Source organism: Salmo trutta, unplaced genomic scaffold (genome assembly GCF_901001165.1).
Source record: "Salmo trutta unplaced genomic scaffold, fSalTru1.1, whole genome shotgun sequence".
Taxonomy (NCBI): Eukaryota; Metazoa; Chordata; class Actinopteri; order Salmoniformes; family Salmonidae; genus Salmo; species Salmo trutta.
The window spans coordinates 1-6743 of record NW_021822503.1 but is presented as its reverse complement, the minus strand read 5'-3'; the positions used below and the strand labels follow the sequence as shown (position 1 = coordinate 6743).

Genomic DNA, 6743 nt, shown 5'->3' with positions numbered 1-6743 from the left:
TCTTCTGTACGGCAGGCTGTTGTTGTATTCTGACGGCAGGTAGTTTAGCAGTTAAGAGCGTTGAGCCAGTAACTGAAAGTTTGCTGGTTTGAATCCCCGAGCCGACTCGGCACAAAAATTAGTCGCTCCGGATAAGAGTGTCTGCTAAATGACTAAAATACACATTTTAAAAGGACTGAATAGGACTGGCGTATAGGTGAAGTCCAAGTGAATGGGTTTCAAACCTGTGTTTGTTCAAAACTTTTCAAATGATTTATCTTGTCTCCCTACAGGCACCCTGTTCATCAGGGAGAGGGCAGAGTTTGACCCAGAGAACCCGTCCGTCAGTGTGGTCATCGCAGCCTGTGACGGGGGATCCCCGCCCTCTCCTCCGTCACCACAGTACAGGTCCAGCTATCAGACGTCAACGACAACGCTCCTGTCTTCCACCAATCAGAGTACAGGTAGGTCACAGCGCTCCCGTTCCACCAATCAGAGTACAGCTAGGTCCATCTTCCACCAATCAGAGTACAGCTAGGTCCCGTCTTCCACCAATCAGAGTACAGCTAGGTCCCGTCTTCCACCAATCAGAGTACAGGTAGGTCCTGTCATCTACCAATAGGTGGCTGTCATCTTTTTATCATGATAAAGGGTAGATCCTGCACAGATTTATTGGCTTTCAGCAGTTTCTGTATCTATCATATGCTGGCATGTTTCAAATGAGTCTGGTTACTCTATAGATTTATGAAGCTAGTTACTCTATAGATATGAAGCTAGTACTCTATAGATATATGAAGCTAGTTACTCTATAGATATATGAAGCTAGTTACTCTATAGATATATGAAGCTAGTTACTTCAGATATATGAAGCTAGTTACTCTATAGATATATGAAGCTAGTTACTCTATAGATTTATGAAGCTAGTTACTCTATAGATATATGAAGCTAGTTACTCTATAGATATATGAAGCTAGTTACTCTATGAATATGAAGCTAGTTACTCTACATATATATGAAGATAGTTACTCTACAGATATATGAAGCTAGTTACTCTATAGATTATGAAGCTAGTACTCAGATATATGAAGCTAGTTACTCTATAGATATATGAAGCTAGTTACTCTATAGATATATGAAGCTAGTTACTCTATAGATATATGAAGCTAGTTACTCTATAGATATATGAAGCTAGTTACTCTATAGATATGAAGCTAGTTACTCTATAGATATATGAAGCTAGTTACTCTATAGATTTATGAAGCTAGTTACTCTACATATATATGAAGCTAGTTACTATACAGATATATGAAGCTAGTTACTCTATAGATATGAAGCTAGTTACTCTAGATATATGAAGCTAGTTACTCTATAGATATATGAAGCTAGTTACTCTATAGATATTATGAAGCTAGTTACTCTATAGATTATGAAGCTAGTTACTCTATAGATATATGAAGCTAGTACCTATCTATATATGAAGCTAGTTACTCTATAGATATATGAAGCTAGTTACTCTACATATATATGAAGCTAGTTACTCTACAGATATATGAAGCTAGTTACTCTATAGATTTATGAAGCTAGTTACTCTACAGATATATGAAGCTAGTTACTCTATAGATATATGAAGCTAGTTACTCTATAGATATATGAAGCTAGTTACTCTATAGATATATGAAGCTAGTTACTCTATAGATATATGAAGCTAGTTACTCTATAGATATATGAAGCTAGTTACTCTATAGATTTATGAAGCTAGTTACTCTACATATATATGAAGCTAGTTACTCTACAGATATATGAAGCTAGTTACTCTATAGATTTATGAAGCTAGTTACTCTACAGATATATGAAGCTAGTTACTCTATAGATATATGAAGCTAGTTACTCTATAGATATTTGAAGCTAGTTACTCTATAGATTTATGAAGCTATTTACTCTATAGATTTATGAAGCTAGTTACTCTATAGATATATGAAGCTAGTTACTCTATAGATATATGAAGCTAGTTACTCTATAGATATATGAAGCTAGTTACTCTATAGATATATGAAGCTAGTTACTCTATAGATATATGAAGCTAGTTACTCTATAGATTTATGAAGCTAGTTACTCTATAGATATATGAAGCTAGTTACTCTATAGATTTATGAAGCTAGTTACTCTATATATTTATGAAGCTAGTTACTCTATAGATTTATGAAGCTAGTTACTCTATAGATTTATGAAGCTAGTTACTCTATAGATATATGAAGCTAGTTACTCTACAGATATATGAAGCTAGTTACTCTATAGATACATTTTTTTTAAATAATTTAACCAGGCAGGTCAGGTAAGAACAAATTCTTATTTTACAATGACGGCCTACCCCGGCCAAACCCTCCCCTAATCCGGACGCCTCTGGGCCAATTGTGCCCCACCCTATGGCACTCCCGATCACGGTCAGTTGTGATACAGCCTTTGATCGAACCAGGGTCTGTGGTGACGTCTCTAGCACTGAGATACAGTGCCTTAGACCGCTGTACCCTTTAGGGCCCTATAGATACATGCAGCTAATAAATACTATACATGTAAATGTAACATATAATATGTTAATGTTAAGTGTTACCAATTCGTTATTATTCTGATCATTGTGTTTCCAGGGCGACGGTGTTGGAGGACTCCATCCCCGGGGCGACCATCCTGACCCTGGAGGCCATGGACGCTGATTTCTCTCGGGACAACTGCGGCTTCGACTTCACCATCGCCAATGGCAACACTGGGAACGTCTTCCAAATCGAGAGCAGCGTGCGCTTCCTGGAGGGGCGGGGCTTCCAGACCGTAGGGACCCTCCTATTGGCCGAGGTGCTGGACTTCGAGGCCGTGCCCCTCTATAACCTGACGGTGGTGGTGTCGGACAGAGGGGTTCCACAGCGGAGTTCTAGCGTTGCCGCGGTGATAACCGTTGGCGATGTAAACGATAACCCGCCGGCGTTCGGCAGGGCGGAGTACGCTGTGTCACTGAGTGAAGGAGCGGGCGCCGGGACAGAGATAATACGACTCACTGCCACAGGTGAGGGAATAGGCACACACACACACACACACACACAAATATACACATTGACCGCCTTAGGTGATGATAAATAATTACACTATGGAGTTAGAAATTAAAACGGAGGAGAGGAGATGGGGGGTGAAAATGAAGACCATTTTTTTCCTGAAATGTCTTCCGTATCTCTATATCTTGTTGTGCAGCTGCAAGCATCTGTTTGTTTTATTATGACACTGTTAAATGCTTTTCTTTCTGTCTTTCTCTCCCCCCCCTCATCTCTCCCTCCACCTCTCCCTTTCCCCCAGACCCAGACTCGGCCCCCAACGCAGAGGTCCAGTACAGTATCAGCTCAGGCGATGAGATGGACCTGTTCACGATCGACCAGTGGACCGGGGCGCTTCGGTTACAGCGACAGCTCGACCGCGAGCACCAGTCCTCCCACGTGGTCATCGTCCAGGCCTCGGATGGCCACGGTCACGTTGCCCTGACCCCGATCAGCGTAGAGGTCAAAGATGTGAATGATAACAGTCCGTTCTTCCCCATCGAGACTCTGACGGCTAGCATTAGAGAGAACCAGCCGGTCAACTCAGCCGTGACCATACTCCACGCCATAGACCACGACACTGGGATGTACGGCCAGCTGAGATACTACATGGTGGAGCGAGGTCAAGGGTCAGGAGTTACAGGGCGAGAGGCCTTCACCGTGGACCAGAGTTCAGGAGAGGTAGGGCTAAGATGACTTTTGACTTTGAGAAGGTCAACTCATTTAATTTCGTTGCTCTGGCGATGGACGCCGGTAACCATTCGGCCACGGTGACGGTCCAGGTGTACGTGACCGGTGAGGATGAGTACGACCCACTCTTCGTCTCCCCAGAGTTCTCCTTTGAGGTTCCAGAGGGGGCGAAGAGGGGCCAGAGCATTGGACAGGTCCAGGCAAACGACGAGGACGGAGGTGTAGACGGTATCGTCCTCTTCTCGCTCCCAAGCTCCTCCCTGTACTTTGACGTCAACAAAACAACCGGGGTGGTTTTCCTCAAGATGGACGGGTCTTCTAGTCGCAGCAGCAGCAGCGGGTTAGGGGGGCGGTCCAAAAGGGAGGCCAGGACCATGACTCTGGACGTTCATGCCCACAGCCCTCTGGATACGTCCCGGGTCACCACGGCCCAGCTGACCATCGATGTGACCAACACGTCCTTCGGCCTCGGGGCAGACCTCAACGTCCTGCTGATTATCATCATCGCCGTATCCCTGGGGGTCGTCGTGCTACTGGTGGTCATGGCTGTGGTCATTTTCCTGATCAAGTCAAAGAGACGCAGGAAGAACAAAGGACGGGACAACAGTGCCGTTGCCTCGGGAACCAGTCTGCAGAAACTGGACGATTCCAAATCTGGAGGATCTGAGAGGATCTATCATCAGACGTTACCAGGGTACGCCGGCGACCAAGGTGGAGCAGGGGCCGGGCCCTACCCCCGGGGAGGTTCCCTTGACCCCTCACACTCCAGCGGGCGTGGCTCAGCCGAGGCGGCGGAAGACGACGAGATCAGGATGATCAACGAGTACCCACGCGTAGCGTCCATCTCCTCGTCCATGCAGGAGCACATCTCAGCCCGCGGGCCGGACTCTGGCATCCAGCAGGACGCTGACCAGCTGTCGGACATCTCCTGTGAGCCGGCCGCCCTGGAAGGAAGCACCTGGTTCAAAGGCAAGAAGCTGGGAGGGAGTCTCAGTGGAACCATGCTGTCTGGACAGCTACCTGTCTACAGAGACGAGCTGGGAGGAGGGTACCTAGGGGTGGGGAGGGGACTCAATATCTCCCATCCTAAAGATTACGCCTTCCCAGAGGACGGGAAGCCCTCGGTGGATGGGTCTCTGACAGCCATAGTGGCCAGTGACGAAGAGCTAAGGGGCAGTTATAACTGGGACTACCTGCTCAACTGGTGCCCTCAGTTCCAACCACTAGCCAACGTCTTCACAGAGATCGCCAGGCTCAAAGACGAGACAGCCCCACAGAACCAGACCAACCCACGCCAGCCCTTTCAGCCCAAAGCCAAGACGGACCCCAAGCCTCGCATCGACCCACCGCCCCTCATCACCGCCGTCGCCCACCCTGGGGCCAAGTCCGTCCCCCCGAAGGTCCCTGTCATCGGACGCACCTTCCCCCACCTGGCCACCTTACGACGGTCCCCCATCAGCCACGAGGGCTCCATCTCCTCAGCAGCCATGTCCCCCCGCTTCTCCCCCTCTCTCCCCCCTCGCCCCCCCCCCGCCGTCTCCCCCTTCGGAGTCACCCAAGGCCCCTTGACCTCCATGATCAGTACCAGGGAACCTTCGCTGGACCCCGACCACGAGATGAGGATCTGAGGATGAGGTTGTTTTAGGGTTTTTACAGACGTTTCTATAATTTATGTTTTATCATATGACAAAGTAAAGGGTGCTGAGATCTGGATGTTATATCAGCTCCTATGACACGTGAGGAAGTTGAAGGAAGTGTTTTTGGCTTTAGAGACATGTTTCTCTGATGTAGTTTTTTTTAAATAATCTGACAATGTGATTGGTTCTCAGATCCTGAACCTTATATCAGCTCCTGGGACAGATGAGGAGATGAAGGAAGGCTTTAGAGACATGTTTCTCTGATGTAGTTTCTCAGATGAGTTTTCGGCCATATTTCTTCATAACAGAAGAGGAATATAGTGTGGGAACATTTTGTATTTGTGCGACCGAGTGATTGCCAAGATGATGCTCAAGAAGATGAACGCTAATGTGAGAGGTCACATTCACCCTCTTTTCTGAAGGGGACATGTGGATTATGATTTTCTACAGGATGTAATTTCTCACCCTATGACCTAGATATCTCTCTATGGAGAGGTGAACCATGTTGTGGGGTTGGGGGAGGTTAGCATTGACAACAGACCAGCCCTCTCCTCTCCTACTTGTACATCATGACGCAGGCCTCTGAGAATTGCCACAGGGTTAGGAGATTACCCAACCTCTCGGCTTCGAACAACCATGACTTGGATCTAACCCTGCAGCTGCAGACTGACCCTCCCCGCAGACAGAAGGCCCTCAGTAGAGATAAACTGACGTATCGGCTGCAGACTGACCCTCCCTGCAGACAGAAGGTCCTCAGTAGAGATAAACTGACGTATCGGCTGCAGACTGACCCTCCCTGCAGACAGAAGGTCCTCCGTAGAGATAAACTGACGTATCGGCTGTAGACTGACCCTCCCCGCAGACAGAAGGTCCTCAGTAGAGATAAACTGACGTATCGGCTGCATACTGACCCTCCCTGCAGACAGAAGGTCCTCGGTAGAGATAAACTGATGTATCGGCTGCAGACTGACCCTCCCTGCAGACAGAAGGCCCTCTGTCATGAAGTCTGTAGACACAGTAGATTTTCAGTAGTTTTCAGGTCACTCCTCGCTGGCTGGTCAGAGAGATAAAGGATTCCACTATTCCTCTCTTTGACTTCCGTCTCTCCACATTCTAGATCTCCATTAAAGACTTCAGTGTTCCGTTGTGGTGGTCTCACAAATGGCTGCTTTCAAAATGGCTGACGTTTCCCCTTCTGTGGATCCAATGGACCAAGTACACGTGTGTTGAAAAATACATGATAAACTAGCCAGTTTTGTACATTGGAAACGGGGACTGAGCTAATGTTTTCCTTTGTTGCTACGGAAGACGTATTATTTTCTTTTGGTTGTATTTTTTTCTCTTTTATTATTGACTTTGATTT

The 6743-nt window shown here is 46.8% G+C and overlaps 1 pseudogene; it reads left to right on the top strand.

Annotated features, from left to right (window-relative positions):
* Window positions 1-357: 357 nt before the first annotated feature.
* LOC115182447 (protocadherin-16-like) lies at window positions 358-6542 on the top strand (annotated as a pseudogene).
* The last annotated feature ends 201 nt before the right edge of the window (window positions 6543-6743 follow it).